Consider the following 18,143-nt stretch of genomic DNA (forward strand, 5'->3'; position numbering starts at 1 on the left):
CTTTCACAATAAAGGTCCAACTTTGCAAAAAAAATCATGAAAATTAATCTATACACTTAACCAAATAGTCATGGAACGTTTCCAAGAACAAGCTTGATCAACAGGGAGCAGACTGGTTCCTGCTTTGGCTCCTCCTGCACTGATAACATTTTCACCCTATGGATCATTTTGGAACAGTGTGCGGAGTTTAGATCACCTGCTCTTCAACGATTTCGAGAAGATTTTCAACAGTATGAACAGGATTATCCCGGAGGAACTAATACCTATTAATAGAGCACCGCATGAAAGTATCCAGGTAAAATTTTGGAGGAATTTGGAAGTCCAGAGTGGAGTCCACCAGGGTTGCATTTTGTCACCTATATTATTTCTTCTTATTGACGGCATTCTTTATGCTGCCTTGGCTGGGGGGTGTGGAGGGCTTCAACGGACCATGACATCTTCCTCATACACTTCGGTTGCGCTTTAACGTCAGCTTGTTCTGTTACCGAGTCGTGGGCCTTGCCCAAGAGGCTATGAATTTGGAGAAGGAGGGAAACAGGATCGAACTGAAGATAAATACCAACGAAATCAAAACTCTCAGACTGACTGGTCCTAGCAAGATGACAATGACCTTGATCTCGCGCGATGCTTGGACAGAACTAGATTCATCTTCGCGGCTTTGTACAAATTCTAGAAATTCAACTTTTTTTTCTGTACTGCAGTACATGGAAAATGATCGCCACTGTTACTCGACAACACTTCAACACTTGTCTGGGTCGTGCCTTCGGGGTACTTTGGCCTAACACAATTTCAAATGAAAAGCTTCGTGGGCGTACGAGCCAGATACCCATAGATCCATAAGCAAATAACATGTCACGTTGCAAAATTTACGCGTGTTCCATAGTTCATACTGCTTGCGTTACGCGATATTCTTGCAACTAAAATATAATATTCTCCCAGTACGTTCACCAAACTTGAACATTATCAAAAACGCTTGGGAAAAAATTGGCGAACTCAATCTAAGTCAAAGGAGGATATTTACAAAAGTCGATGAGATAAAGAAAGCAACCGCTGATGCGCTCTTTACATTAACGGATACGGAAGTTGTTTAAGCCCAAACAAGTGTTTCTATCCCGAAAATGTACTGAGAACCATTTTGGTAGCTTAAAGTTTTGTTCCAATGATCAGATTTAATAACATTTAAACACTGCCATACGGACCTCCATGAAAACAAAAAATTATCTGTTTTAGAGTGGACCTAATAATCAAATGAGCAAGTAATATAAATCATAAGAGAATAAACAAGAAATTAGAGCAGCAATAATTTCACTCACTAGACTAAGACAAAAGCCACCAAATTCCCTATACCCCCCGAACAATTTCATGAAACAAAAGAAACTTCGAGCCTCTAAAATGTCACATAGCCTATATCTTTTTAATGCAATTAAGCTTATCTATATCATATCTAAACTTTTCGGGAGATAGTTACTTCATATCATATTTGATGATACCCCCAGGGTCATAAATTCCAAAGCGTTTTGCTTTATTAAATGATGCACATGATCCTATAAGTTCTAATAAAACCAGATTATTGTTATGAGTCATTATGCCGGAAATATAGATTGGTAGTAAACTGTTAAAAAGTTAGAATCTACAGGGTAGACGAAAAATTGCATAGTTTTTTGAATATAAACTCGCCAAAATTCATAATACTCAAATGCACTTTTTGCAAAAGAGGCGATAGTTAAGCCTCAGAAGCAAATAATTGATTTAATTGCAAGAAATTGTCATGATGCTGCTTGGTACTTGCGTTTGTGAGATATTTTTCGAACCCATAAAGATCCGCTGTAAATCACTTTTTCGCCCAAAACAAGGCTGAGATCCGTTTTAGAAAAGACAGTTCAATTTTAAACGTTCTATTGACAAAGAAAGGATGGAGTTCTGTCTGAAATCTCAAAATATTGATCATGGTTATATAAATCCATCTGGGAAAAATGTAAGCCTTTGATCCACAACAGAGATAACATATGTAATGCATGTATGTACTCAGCTGTTCAGTGATAAGGGCAAGGAAGCACAAACAAATGATGTAAAAAGTAAAATGAAATCCCCTTGATGTTGAAATTCTCTACTCGATGAAGATAATACCGCCACATTCTAAGATATATACCAACTTGGAAATATATATAAACGATATAATAGCATGGTCAAAAACGACAATGTGATGGTCGAATTGATTGAGTGTCAACCTCTCGATCTTGTGCTCTGGGTTCAAATCTCGGTTTCGTCATGAATGTTTGTGTTTATCTTGTAGTTGCAAACATAACATTTGCTCATACAAACTCTATAAAGAAAAATTCCGGGTCTGGGGTAGACATTATTCGGAAAATTCGAGTGCAAAGTAAAAAATATGCATCTTATTACCCCTTTGTTTTAGCAAATAACGATTTCGTGTTCAGAGGAATTAACCTCCATTCCTCCTTCTTTTTTCGTGAGGCCTGCTTGCACAGCCTTAACTGTTATGTAATGAAACTAAAAAGAAAGAATAGAGTGTGTGGATGCCTACTGTTCCGCAAAGGAGTTAACAGGAGGCATATCACGTTGATTGAAATTGTCAAGTCCTACTAACCCGATTTAAATTCTATTTATTCTTTCTTTTCCAAATTACGTCCTCTATTACTAATATTTGCTCCAAAAATCAGAGTCATAGCTCAACAGTTTATATTAGTTGCAATAAGAATACCGAAGTGGTGGACCACGGCGCAAAACCGGGGTGTCTGGAGTTCCTTATTAAGGCAGGCCTAGATCGAATATCGGTTGGTGCGGCGGTAGTGATGGTAATAAGAAGAAATTCATTATTTTTCCAATAGATCTAGAGCCATCTATCTATGATATGTATATCGTACTGCATAGGTCTGATTGGGGTACACTAAATGGCGTTGGAAAAATGACATTTCGTACTCGAATCACTTCTTTGACAATTTTATGATTGGTTGAGTCACAACAAAATTTTCCTTTGAAAAAAAAAAAGAAACGCAAGTCAGGCGCCTAAAAATGTGAATAGTTGTTTCGCCCCAATTTGGTTCTGTTTATTCGGTCCGGTAATTTCGATGTGAAAGACGCATCATACTCTGGAAAGTCAATGACGAATGACGATAAAACTATGGAAATCATCGAGACGGACCGCCATGGTCCGATTGCCCTTCAGATCTATTTGAATAATGCTGGATTTAAAAAGTAGTTTGACATAGAGGTGCCACACGATTTAATGCCAAAAAACCTCATTTCCATTTCCATCAGCAAATGACTGTGAATCGCACCGAAATTGATCCATGATGGTGACTGTGATGAAAAAATTGGATCACCTACCACAGCGTCAAATGATAACGCCCATGATAGAATCGTAATCAGTCGGCGCAAACGGTGGCCAAGCCAGGATTGACGACTAGGAAAGTTTTGCTGTGTATTTGGTGAAATTATCAGGAAACCATCTACTACGATCTCCTCCCCTACTAAACTTTTAATTCGCATTTATACTGTCAACAATTGTGCCGTCTGAAAGAAGCAATCGCCCAGAACCGGCCAGCTTCAGCCAATAAGGAGAAAGAAATAGGTTCCTTCAGGACAACGCAAGGCCAAATACGTCACTACTAACTTACAAGAATCTACAGAAGCTCGGATAGGAAGTTGTCAGATATTCACCTCACAGTCCCGAATAGGCAGCAAACGATAACCACCTATTCTTTTCCATGGCGAAAGATTTTGTTGGTGAAAAATTCACCTCAAGAGAGGTTTATAAAAATCTACCGCTCCAGTTTTTTTTTGCCAAAAGGGACGACAGCTCCCCGATAGGAGCGTAATGTAGTTATCCTCAAAATAGTAATATGTTCTCGAACAAATAGCCTAAATCGATTATTATTATTTTAATTTTAATAGGCATATACATATATTTCTGAACCACTTATACGTCTAGATTAGGCCATGAGCAAGAAGTATCATTTTGGCTTTTTATATCAATGAATTAGTCAAAAACGAGAAGAATTGTGGGTAAATAATAGAGAAAGGTTTTGTTTGCTTCATCTGTGAGTAAATTTGAGAACTATCTCATTTGTACGTAGCCCGTTATGTATATCCATTTAGCATGTCAGAGTAGTCACTTTAGTGTGATATTGATGTTTAGTTGCAGTAAATTTACATGGTAAAGTCAATTTTGAACTACTGTAACTTTGTTAGTAATAGTATAATATGATTTTCATCAAACTTGGGGATATCATACTTCATATTATATTCTATACGATAACTTTTATAACTCTGCAATAAACTTAAGGGGGGTTTTTACTCAGTTTCCCCAAAAATATGGGAACATACTATTATTAACTTAATTTGAGCAGATATCGATATGGAAAGTATTTTGAGGCCTGGACACCATATAGAAGCAGCTTCATGTTTTTTTTCAGATTTTTTTGGTTGGGTAGTTTCTGAGAATGGGTCTGTTAAAGAAACCATCACTTTCCACCCCTCCCACACCCCGCCTTTCTTACAAATGTCAAAACTAAGACTGGCTTCATAAAGTACTAACCGAGACCTTTCATTTGATACTTAACATGACTACATTCGATGAAAAAAAATTTTACACCCTCCTTTTGCATGTATGGGAATCCCCCCGTTGACCTCAACGTAGAAGGATATCACTCACTGCATGTCTGGACGTTCACATTTCCCTTCTTCTCACCAAATTTCCTGTCAATCGGTATAGCGGTTTCTGAGAAAAGTGGGTGTCACAGACAGACAGACTTTGAACCGATTTTAATAAGTTTTTGTTTTGCAAATAAAACCTTAAAAATAAAGACATTGAAAATTGAAATTTGTTCCTAATCTTTATAAAAAGGAAACCCTTTAGTAGGAATTATTCAAGATATAATCCTTTATGTTCTGCATCTATCAACATATTTGAAAAACGCTTCTTAACCTTTAGTGTTCAGTTTCGCAATGGTACTCATATTTCAACCCACCTTGTTTTCCACGTAGAATTTAAGAGTTTTATTTAAACAGAATTAGGACAAAAAAAAGTAATTCAATCCAGACAATAGCAATAAATTTCTATTGCGATTGACTGATATGATTTCTGAAAGTTGATGGAACTGACTTGACTTATCAATTGTAGAAATTATTGATAGGTTTGGCCAATAGTCAAATATCATAAATGCCGCATCTAAAACTTTTTGATTGTTTTGTTAATACTTTGCAGAAATCTATTTTTGTTGGATAATTGCTGATAATCTTTTTTTAGAAACAGAAAGAACTGGTATGTGGTACCGTTTCCAGTAATTTATATTAATTTCTAAAAATTTAATCTGAGGAATCGCAAGACTTACGCTTCTGCTTGTTATCAATAAGAGGATTAATCAAATTTCTTCTAATTTCGAAAATATGATATGTAATTCGTTGATTTGATTATAAAAATGTAATTATAAAAATAGATTCCTATGAATACTTTGGAGAAAGTACTATAATGAATTGACGGTTTATTGCACACAAGTGCGAAAAAAATGTTCCAGCAGAGGATTGATCAACAGAAAATTGTGGTGGGCAGGATTATCTATAATAGAACACTTGGAAGCTGACAGCAAATATGAAATTTAATTCAATCTCTCCCGAACAATTGCAGACAATTGCTCGGGTGGTGATAAATGTTAAAGAAAGAGCAAATGTTTAATGTAAACGTAAGGAGAGAGGAGAGTAACAGTTGTCTAATACCGATAACAAAAGGCCTCAGGCTGCACGAATCTACTATTGTTTTTGAGTGATGATGAGTGAAATTTATGAATGCCATCATGTGAGTTTATTCATCGAGGTAGGAGAATTGATAGTAAGATGCTAGTGCTCTTATAGTGATTGAAGATTTTCAAAATAATCATCCAGGCTGACGACCACAAAGACCATGACCTATCCTAAAAATAGAAGTAGCGAGAGATAACCGCACCTAAATACAACTCCACTGAACGGCACAACAATTTTGACCTTCTATGGTTAATAATAGTTGAATTTCCTTCAAACTTTCCAAAATTATCCAGTATATTATCACTTCTACAACGGTTTGTATTTCTAGGATGAATTTAAGGGGCGTTTTCGAATAAATTTTTGAAATATAGTGATACGCTATTATTAACTGTATTTGGACAGATACTGGAATGGGATGTATTTTGAGGCCTAGATTTTGCATATGTGCATCATTGTGATTTTTTTCAAATTTTTCGATTGGATAGTTTCCGAGAAGGAAGACCTGTTACACTTTTCGGGACGTACATTTTGAGGCCTTACTCATCTATATTTCCACTAATATCAGAAATAAGATTCATTCGAAAAGTACTAATCGAGTCTTTCCATTTGATACCCAACATGACCATATTTTGAAAAAAAATATTACACCCCCTTACGTATATATGAGAAGCCCCCATTGAACTTGCTATGTGACAACACGTTCTCAAAAAATATCGTGACGATAGCCAGCCCTTTCAAAATGAATCGGTTGTGACAGACAGACCTTGAATCGGTTCTATTTCACACAAAATCTAATAATGGTGGTCCCTCCTTGGCGTGGAGTTTTCTCAGAAGTGCAGAATAGAAAATGAAATTAAATGTGCAATTTTATGCCGACCGGCGTAATGTTCATTCCGAACTCGATTATTTTTTTCTCTACGACCCTGGTTATCATCAAAAGGCTGTCGAGTAATCACTATAAATATAATGCTCTCACTCGACAACTTCGTCAATCTAAATCCACTCTCTCAAATTGATAATTGCTTCACATAGATAGGAAAACACTATTTAAACTTTTTTCTCATATTACAACTTTTATTATCTGCAATCAATCACTTACAACTTGCAATATTCCATTCAATCACACCCACTTACCGACCTTGAAGTCTCCGGCATAAAGCCTTACTTTTATTGACTAGTGTGACAATATTGATTTTTTTTTTTGTAACCATAAAATGTAAATATGGGTTAATTGATTTACAATCTATATCTTGTTACAATATAAAATCAAAGCACAAAGTCTCCTTTAGGAACAACTGCACCTAAACTGCGGTCTAAATACAAAGTTATCGTTCGCAACGTATCAGTCTATAAGGTGAATACATCTATCAAATATATTTGTGTAATTTTTCGGATCGGGGTCATGGTTGCCACAAACTTTTATAGTCAGAACGAGAATGCAGTAGAATTTTAAACTGTAGTCTATTCACTAGGACAGTACATGGTATTTGGTGCAATAGGTCGAAACTTCCTAGATTGAATGTTTCCATCTACATTGCCCACCAACGGAAAATATGTCTATCGAAGGATGTGGTTGCACCTAACACTGTCCTGCTTGAGAAAATTAAGGACATTATGATTGTATTCCAGGTAGGTAAATAACGATAGGAAACTGTGTGGCACTTTTTTTAGAATTTTTCCTTGATAAAATTATAACAAATTCTCTTGTTTTTTAGTAAATACGCAGAATTAAAATTACTTTTAAATAAATAGGAATGACAAAAATTTTCAAATATTTCTATTGAAAAATTCAGACCAGCACAATTTTCAAATCTTCAAATACTCATAAGATTTGGAAAAAATATCGGAGAAATGCTTTCTCTTCAAAGTCAAAGTTTGGACAGTTTGTAATCATGCATTTCGAATGAAGTAATATATTCCTATCCTATCCCCTTAAGTTCTTCTTTTTTGGTTACGTTACCTCATCTGTTACTTATATTCCTCGCAAATTTCGGGGTCATAGCTTCTGAAAGTGAGCGTGGTCAGGACATTTGCCTCGGTACTTGTTTACGATTTCTTATGATTTTAAAAATGGAATATAATTTCAAACGAGTTTGTATTAAATTTTGTCCGAAGAGGACATGATTTACATGGCTGCCCCGAAGCCAACATTCACTAAACGAATCATTTCAGTGGACGAAACGTGGGTTTATGAGTGCACACGAAATCCAAATATCTGCCAAGTGAATCGTGAATGTGCTGAGACCGAAAAATCATGTAATCCTCCCTCTAAAAAGAAAGCGGTGTTGACGATTTCCATCAATTACAACGGTGTTGTGTATCATGAATTTTTGTTAGAAGGCCAGACAGTGAACTGGGAGAATTATTTGACCCTTATAAGATATTTGGGTGAAGTGATTCGATAGGATTTATTTATTTAATCAAGGCAATATAAAGCAAAACCAACTCCTAGTTGAATATTGTCCTCAGAGGGAGGAGCAAATAGATGGCTTAACATCCGCTTAAAGCTAAGGAAGAAGACTGAGATAAAGGGCCCAAACCATAGGGCGTTGTAAGACCGACATAGCCTTTGGATCGGGGAGTGAAAGTAAATGTCAAGCTCCGTCAAGGATACTTCAAAAGTATTCGCTCTACGTGTACTTCGAGAGGCGAAGCGGAAAATATTATCGGAATTGGCAGGGCAGTCCGTCAGGTAATTACAGAGTTTGAAAACGGTACACATATCAAGGAAAATGCCACGTTGTTACAATGAAGGAAGACTGAAGGCGCGGAGCCGTGACGGATAGTCCACTCAGGGGGAGTTTTTTTTGAAAAAGAGGGTTGCGATGTATTTACATTGCACAGCTTCAAGAACGCAACAATCAGGGTTGGGGAAGCGGGACCATGCTACTCAGCAGGATGTTTCTGTTAACTGAGTTGAAAAGTTATAAGGAAGGCTGAATTGACGTAGGCATAAAACCCGTGGAGTTTGCTACCTGTAATTTTTTTGTTTCAATCGAGTCAAAACCGTTATGGGAAACGTGTTTCAACAGCCGAGGCGAAGAAATGGAATCGAAGATACCAGAGAATATCCAATAATAACCGTATGTAGGTATACGGTTCTACCCCTAGATATGCATAGCGGAACTCATTGCGTGTTCAGTGCTGTCTGTGTTGGCGGCCTGACTTGTTCTGTTCATCCCCAGTGATTGTTTTTGCTAATGCTGTTTTAATCTTACTTCGTCTGTTATGATGGCAAGTTTAAGTGCGTAACGTGCAGCTATAAAATTTTCTTGTGTTACTCGGTAAAAATGTTGCTGAAACTGTTTCACTGTTGAAAACAGATTACCAAGATGACACTATAAGAAAAAATTGAAGTGTACGAGTGGTTTGCCCGGTTTAAAAATTGCGTCGATTGGTAACAAACCACGGTTTGGACGTCCACCAACGATCCGAATCGACGAAAATGTGCTCACAGATCATCCCAATTTATCAATTAATGAGTAGCAAGTTATCTTGCAGTTTGATTCAGCGAATTTTAACGGAAGATTTGGAAATGAGAAGGTTTGGACTGAAAATCAAAAAAACATCGAGTTGAAACGTGTCGGGCTTCGAAACAGCAGCTTGAAACTGATCCAAATTTTCTGTCAAAGGTCATTACTGATGCGTAAAGGTGCTATGGTTATAATCCAGAAATAAAGCAACGATCAAACTAATGGAAGACACTATTATTACCTCGTCCAAAAAAATGTCATCAAACATCAAAACATTGCTGATTTGTTTTTATGCCAAGGGCGTATTTCATTTAGAGGTTATTCCCGCAGGTCACACCGTCAATCAAAACTTTTATTTGGCAGAAAAAGATTGATTTCGAAGATACCAAAACCAAACACCAACTGTTCCCTTCTTCAATATCTTATTTTTTTTTTTGTTTCTTTGGAACTTTAAAGATTTTTCGTCAAAGAATACCAATTTGTGACAGACAGGAATCTGGTTCTTCCACCATACAAATGCATTTGCATATACGTTTCTGTTCAATAATTTTTGGTTAAAAATGGCATGCCCCACGCACCTTACACGCCTGACCTGGCTCTGTGCGACTTTTTCATTTGCACGTATGAAAAGGGGCACGGAAGGACATCCACTTGACAATATTGAAGAGTTCAAGAAAAAACGAGGGATCTTTCGAAAAGTGGAAGCACCGGTGGGACAAATGTATTAGTTATAATGAAGAGTATTTTGAAGGAGATAAAGTTGCTTTAAAAAAAATTGAAAATGGCTACTCAAATTGTACATCTCTAGTAAAAGTCTTACTGCCAGCTTTTAGAAATTTCACAAAGATATATGACGATGTAAAACGTATTTGGAGAAATTTTCGATCTAATCTTGTAGATTATATCGTAAACAATAGTCGTAGAGTTCTCTATCGTTGGAGGAGATGTCTATGGTTTGTCACCAATTGGAGAGCTCTCTCTAAAAAAGATCCTGCAAAGATGGACCATTATTCACCTTAACAAACCAAGTATAAAAGATTGTCACTTTGAACCAACACCAAGGAAGCAGGAAAAATGAAGTAACATTTTACTGAAAGGACAAATTAGTGAATATTGCATTTAATCCAAGAGTTTCCAAAAGATGTAAATAAAATGGTACTGTAAAAATTAATCTAACTGAAAACAAGCCGGGTATCCAGAAGCTGGACGGACGCTTCAGGTATGTGTATCTTTTAAATAAAAATCTTTGAGTGGACATTTGTCCCACTTGCACCTAACACGTAATGTATATGCATATATTATGTCAGAATATTTACTTTAGCGTGATAATCTATATTACTGCAAAATTTCAGGAATTGAAGGGAGTTTTAGCTTCGTGCTTTTTTCAGAGGGCTCGATTGGCTAGGTTCTGAGAATGGGTCGGCGAAAGAAATGACCATTTTCCAGCCTGGAATCTATTATATAAGAAATTCCTTCAGTAAAAATTACATTAAATAGGATAGGATTTGACGCACATTATTACGCGCTCGTCTATTGGTTGCAGAATTGAAGTAAAGTTGAGAGGGAAAAACATTAAGTCAAATCAACCTTAATATTTTCGAGATTCTGAATATTTTGGTGAGCGACGCCATTGTCTTAGCAAAATATTTGCCTTTTCGCAAATAATTAATAAAAATATCTGATATCATCCAAGCTCCCCTTTTTGAGGTGTAATTGCATACATTGCCTGTGAATGTTTTAACATGCTGCATATACCTTGGAATTTTACATTTTTCAAAAACGAGCAGTTTTCGTTTTTCAGACTCTCAAATTGGCACATACCGCAACCTAAAAAGTTGCGTGACATCAATACATATTTCAGCACGGAATTTAATAGTCTTGTTTTGATGAATCTCTGTCACATTTGTGTTGAATAATTCTTCATATCTATAACCCTTTTCTAATCTGGGGCCATTTATTACGAAACCAATTCAAGGCAGCAACTGATTTTGCTTCTGCTGCTTCTCCATAAATTTGTTCAAACACAATGTTGTGACAGTCTCTGAAATTTTGGATCCACCCCGAAGATCACCTGAATCGCTTATCATCATCAAACAAGTTCTGAAACTTTCTGTCACAAAATTTTCCCCAAAAATTGGATTGTCGAGGCTTCTTTTATATGCAAACCACTTTATTAGACTTCTATCAACATCTCGCTGTAAGTGGTTCCGAATTTTCTTTTGTTTTTCCAACAACAAAAAATCCTCCTGCAGATTTAGTCTTCTTCCGATTTGGACAAATTGTTGAAAACTGTTGTTTTCTTCAAGGAGCTTGAATCACATATTACTCATGGTTTTCCCCCTTCCAACCCTATTCTGATCTCAACACTTCAAAAACAATCGAAGAAATTCATCGTGAGATTTCCCGAAAATGATACAAAACACATTTCACATGATGGTTGCCGATTTCATCTTTTTATGCTTTCGTATGTTATAGAATAAATATTTTGCACGTTATAAAGAGCCCAAGTGGCGTGGAAATAAGTTATAACCAATGTGTACGTTATAAAATTGGACGTTATATTCGTATAAAAATACTAGAATTTCCATGATTCATGCATGGAGATTGAAGAAAAGTACTTTATAACCGAAAGTACCTTATAAAAATATACTTTATAAGATGGTTTCACGGTAGTCAATGAAAATTCTTATTTGATTGCATGGATTTTTATCACTGCGTTATTCTTGTAAATGGAAGATCTTTTTTGAAACTTAAGTAAACTATTGTAGACTTTTACAAAAAAAGTGTAGAATGAAATTGGTTTGAATGTCTACAGAAAATCTATAAGGGATGACACATGTCAAAAATAGCAAACACGTTTGTAGTTTTCTCTATTGAAAAGTTTATCACTTGTTGACCCATCTATAATAGTATGAAGTTTCGGACAATGAACCAAACCAGAATACAGAAAATCAATACTTTGGGATGTCTTTATCATCCAGAGATTTATATTTCCATATGTCGAGCTGATATAAATATAGAGATATGTGTCATAACCACAAACAAAGGGATAATGCTAATATTGAAAACGAAGAATGTATAGTAAAAAACCTAAAAAAATGAAAATGTAATTCACAAGCTGCGGATTTCAAGTTCGAATGTCAACAACTTTCATATTTTCATTCCTTGTTAAAAACGTAGAAGGAAGACGTTTGTTAGTTACAAAACACATGATAAGCAAAAATAACTTGCGAAATTTCGACTTTTTTATCCTTTTTATGCCTTATAGCTGTTGGCTTTGAGCTTTAGTTCTATCTCGACAATTACAACACAGTCAAGAGTCAATTAAAGCTAACCGACATCGCAAGCAAAACGCCGGGCACGTGCGGAAGTCCTTTTTCTACGTCTAGTTGAATAAAAAAAAACCATTATGTCTGTCGACCAGGTAGGTCGGTTAAAATCTTTTGCTCCATTTCGTCTAAGCATTGAAAGAAACGCATTCGAAGTGGACAATAAACATGACAACAGAGATTTCAACTCATGGCATTGCTCTGCCATATCTTGCAAAAATATTCCAGAATAACAGAATAGAAGCACAGAATCTTGTTTCATTTCAGCTATTCACCAGACACACATAACACACTTTCGCTTTGCATAATTCTAAATCGGTTAACAGTCATGTTGAATGAGTATAGACTACAGAATTCATAGACATTAATTTAAAGATGCACTCGGAAAACCACAAAATAGATAAACTGACTTAAAAAAATTAGGTATTTAGAGTTAAAAAGAAGGCAACCCTTGATAGTCTTTAACAATTAGGCATAATATGGGAAGGAGAAGGGAATAATATGGGAGATATTTGAAACAATGACGAGGATTTAACTACGTTTCAAACATTAAGTGCCTTAAAGGGATAGTGCTCCAAGTTGTCTGAAGGGAACAAGTGGTTCCCGAAATATCGGTATTTGCAAATAAAAATCAACACTAGCGAATAGGAAAAACAAGTTTTTATAATTTCAAACAATTAATCGCTAGAAATACCGCGTAATTACACTCAGGCTCCCTAGCAATAATGTAGAATATGAAAAAATGTCGTTCTTCTTTTACTGCTGTCATATATTGACATGTTAAATAGTCATCAAATTAAACAGCATATCTTCTCACTCAGTAAATATTGAACTCTTTTAAAGTGCAAAGTTACGCAATCTTTGTCACCTGAGATAAATAGTACAATCTCGATTTCGGCACAAAGAGCAATGGAATTATTAAAGTATTTTATAACAAGCATATACACATAGACAGTGCTGGAACAATCATGATAATATTCACCTTTACCACTGCACAGAGTAACACTTCTTGACAAGGAAAATGAAGCATATTCTTACTAATAACAGAAGAATTAGCAATATTTAAAAAAAATCATACTTGGTGGATGTCCTATAATTTATGAAAGTCCAAATGACAATTAAAATAAATCAAAAGTCGAATTCAACGGATCGGTATTCCCTGTGTAAGAATATTTTGGCACACGACGATTCCTACGAACTCTTGGTCGCGTTCGAGAGAAAAATCTATCGAAGAATTTTTGGTACCCCCCTTCAATAACGTTGAAATTAATCCGTATGGATGAGGATGATCCAGCCTGAAAAGTCTATAAGGACAATATCTATAGTAGGAAAAGGAGACGTAGTAAACCCTAACTCAGATAGGGCGACCGCGTAAGCCAGGGCACCAGACAGTTGTCGGGGATATTAAATTGGTGAGCCTTAGCCAAAAAACGGGTTGTTTGTAGTTCCAGGCAGGCCGAAACCGGACAAAGGTTATTATATATTACATTATATGTAGTTTGGAGTGTACATGCATTTAGTATATCTAATTACTCTTCGGGTACTATAAATTTACAGGAAAGAGGCAACTTTAACTTAATAGAATTTCGTTAATAATATAGGACTTTCATCAAAATTGTTCAGTGTCTAGCGCTATATAAAGTCATTTAAAAAAGTCCCACATTATAGGTGAAAAATTATGAAAAAAAGTGAGTATTTATTTGATCGTGAAAATTAGTGAACTTTTTTAAAAAAAAGTTATGATTAATTTTTGGACGACACAAGATAATGGCGGCAAATTTGTAAATTGCCACAGTTATGGGTTTGTAAGTTGCCGCACAGCTTTTTTTTTCAATTTTATGTATTTCCTCGCATCAATTGTTGACTGCATTCGCAATTTTACCAAGACTTAGTCATTTCAAAGTCATTTTGACGAAATTCATTTTGACCTTGGATTTTTTTAAAAATATTTTTCCTATTTTTGATTTGCTACTTAACTCTTCGTTACGGTTTAGCATGATCATGACAAACTGATCACAGTGAATTATAAGAAATTATTGGAAACGATTAAAGGAGTGGCATCTTAAAGTGTAATATTACATTATATCATCAAGCGCGGTTCAAACATTACAATATTACGTAACATAACCACATTACCAAACTGATGATGATGTTGCTTCTGTGATAAATAATGTTTTGTAATGTGATATCCCATTCCAGAACATCACCAAAGATCACCGCTTTCCATAGTACAAGGGGGCTCGACTGTCGAGTACGATTTTTTGTGTGATAGACAAACTTTTAATAATGCCTTTCGCAAAAATCATGATACCCTATTTGCTGCTGCTGTACACTTTGCACTATGAACGTAATAAATTCAAGGCAAATGATTCTAGTCATAAGTAATATCGGCTGCCAAGTGTTAATATTCGATATTGATGATATAACATTATATGCACGGTTGGGGCAATGAAAGGTGATTTGTGATATTATCATACTTTGTAATATATTTGATATATATTACTTTTTATTATTTTTAATATATTATTTGTAATACCACGTTGTTCAAGAAGTGATGACACGTAACTACTAAAGTGATATTTTGCGGAACTCTACTGGATCTGACTGAAAAAGAAATTATTGGAAAGCAGTGGTATTATGCTTGCATTTTGTGAAATCACTCATGGCTTTGTTTACTGGATAATCACATATCTCATCTTTCAGTGCAGGCAATTGATTCGCCTGCTGAAAATGTTATGATAATATTCATCTTCCCACCATTGTAGCCAACGCCTGGAGCTGTTTAATGTTGCTATGTCCGAGCCAAAAGCTTCCATCATATTAAACAGTGGATTTTCTCAAATAAGCATCCCCGCAACAAAAAAGGAGACCGCGCCCATTGTCAAGTATCCAGAAAATCAAGCGGATAATGACGAGAAGGAAAGCTGCTGTAAAAGGCCACGAAAAATATATACAGTAAAACGCCACTAACAAGCTGTTGCATTGAATAATGAGGACTATTAATGAATTATCCCGTCAAATCTAGATCAAGTAAATGTCACGCTTCTGGTTGCCCCTCAAATTTAATAAATTTGCAAAGAACTGGCGAACGTGGCGTGTTTCATTGAAAATTTTCAATCTTTCTTCTCTAGTCTATGTCCCGTTCAGAAGCGAACTCGACTCATCTTGATTGATTGCGCAATTTTGTCCGATCATGCGGCTAATTTGTAGGGAGCCGACTTTGTTGTCTCGTCGTTTCTCATCAACTTCGATGTTCAAACCAATCTTGGCAAGTGAATATTCATCAACTTGAATTTCATGTCTCTACGATCGATACAACCACATATCTATGGCGAATGTCATTTGGGATGTGATCATGACGCCGCCAATGGTCCAACATAACATTTTCATTTCCATTGCCGCGAGGCGCCGTTCATTGTCTGGTATAGTCGTATTGCTCTTATAACCATGAAGGGCGACAGGTTGGACGACACTGCGGAAAATTTTGAATTCGGGACATTCGTTGATGTATCGATCACAAAAAACGCCAGTTGTGGAATACCACTTCATCAAAGTTGTGCTAATGCGTGAAGCAAATTCATAACGCCTTTGACTATTGGAAGATTTTATTTACTGTTATTTGAACGATGTCACAAATACGGTTGTCAAGAATGCATTTAAAAATCTTCATAATATGGGACAGTAATCGGACGTTCGGACGATAATTAGAACATTCTGCTGGACTGACGTTCTTTTTCCATAACGGCGGTACTTTCTTGCCAGTCAGATGGTTCTGTATCTTCCTCAATAACGCAATTTGTCTGTTGAGGCAACAAATTTCAGTGGCGTTGACAGGTGGAATTTCTCCAAACGTTGCCAGTGCTTGACGAAATACCTCCGTTGAAATTTGCTCGAAATATTCCTGCCATCTTTCAGCTACGACTCATCGGTCAGTAAGCGAAATATCGTTTTTGCCGTTAACGCAACTGAACTGTCCGATATCCTTTGTGCGTTCATGTCAGCTTTCGAAATTTTGGCTTTTTTTCTAGTCTAAATCTAATCGACGGAAGCTGTGAAGCTAAGATTTACTTGTTTTCAACGGTATACCTAACTCTATCTGTTTTATATTCTATTGTGAGCTCAGTGATACAGAACTCTTTACCTTACTATATTTAACTGCAAAATAGCAAATATTTTACGACCTAAACGTCATATAGGGGCATAATCATAATCTTCGACAGGTTTTTCGATTTGGCAGTTCCAAAGAATACGTCAAAAACGTAGAATATAGTCGCTCACTACATGCGTGAGATAATGGACAGAACTTGGCAAAAAAAATATTTGCCTAGGTTTAGGCTAGCTAACGTCAGAACCTGGTACTGTCGCTTGTCGTTCATGATTCATAGTCACGTCGTGTTTATGGAACAATATATAAGCAACACATAACAAGAGCAAATATTACACATAGCCGCTTACAATCACGTGGCTCCGCAGGACAGAGATAAAGTGATATTTTGGGGGTTGCCTCTGTTCTGCAACGGAGCCGGCCAATGTTTGATTTGAAAAAAATGAGCATTTGCCTAAAACGGATGGTCCGCACAATTAAATGTGGAATAACTTACATCTTTAAACAGGAAAATATAGATATAATAGTTTTGGAGTCTATTTTCCTTTGAATAGACAATTAAAACCACATTAATATATTCCACCTGAGCAAACTAAAAGATCTGAAATGTATGCAAATTAGGCGCTATTTCCATTTACAACATTATAAATCGACCATTATCTGTGCATCAGTACCAAAACCTCTTTCAATGCAAACATGTTTAAATAACTTTATCTTTATGTAATAAGATACATCAATTGTGCCCTCCACCATTTACGCAGCGTAACGCAGATAATATAATCTTTCCTATCTGTTGAAGTGTTGCATGAGTGTAATACTGTTGTTTACAGGTGCTGAACACTGTTCAGGAAGTTTATTTAAGAAATACGACAATTTGGTTTATCTTTTTCAATTATTTCAATGTCCTCAGTGTTTGTTTTTAGTATTGCTTGGGGAAGAAGACGTCATGTCATGTCTTTATTATGAATATTTGGGAAAAAAGGAAAGATATCTTAGTAACTTCATGAACGAAATTGACGCATTTATTTTTACTTTGTGGAATAAATTCTTATGCCTACTTCCGAGCGACAGAAAGATACAACAAATGAATAAGTTTGAAATAATAAAACTTATTTTTCCTATTCACTAGTGTTGACTTTTATTTTGTAAAAACCGACATTTCGGGAACTACTTGTTCCCTTCATCAGTGCTAACGGTGACAGCACTGATGAAGGGAACAAGTCTTTCCCGATATATCGGTGTTTCCAAAATAAAAGTCAACACTAGCGAATAGGAAAAACAAGTTTTATTATTTCAAATAATTAATCGCTAGAAACACCGCGTAAGTACACTCAGATAAATGAATAAGGTTAGCATAAGGACCGTATTTTCAGGAATAATCTGACTGAACGCCTCTCCTTATGGCTTTTAAAGTATTTTTTTCGAAAGTACATTTTTCCGGTACAAACTAGAAACTCTCCCAAACAAAATTGTTAA

At 35.9% G+C, this 18,143-nt stretch overlaps 1 protein-coding gene across 5 annotated transcripts in view; it reads right to left on the bottom strand.

Moving 5' to 3' along the window:
- The window catches only part of LOC119656602 (protein phosphatase PP2A 55 kDa regulatory subunit), a 132,030-nt gene that overhangs the window by 11,440 nt on the left and 102,447 nt on the right, over window positions 1-18,143 (bottom strand). The window lies entirely within an intron of this gene.

Source organism: Hermetia illucens, chromosome 5 (genome assembly GCF_905115235.1).
Source record: "Hermetia illucens chromosome 5, iHerIll2.2.curated.20191125, whole genome shotgun sequence".
In the NCBI taxonomy this organism is placed as follows: domain Eukaryota; kingdom Metazoa; phylum Arthropoda; class Insecta; order Diptera; family Stratiomyidae; genus Hermetia; species Hermetia illucens.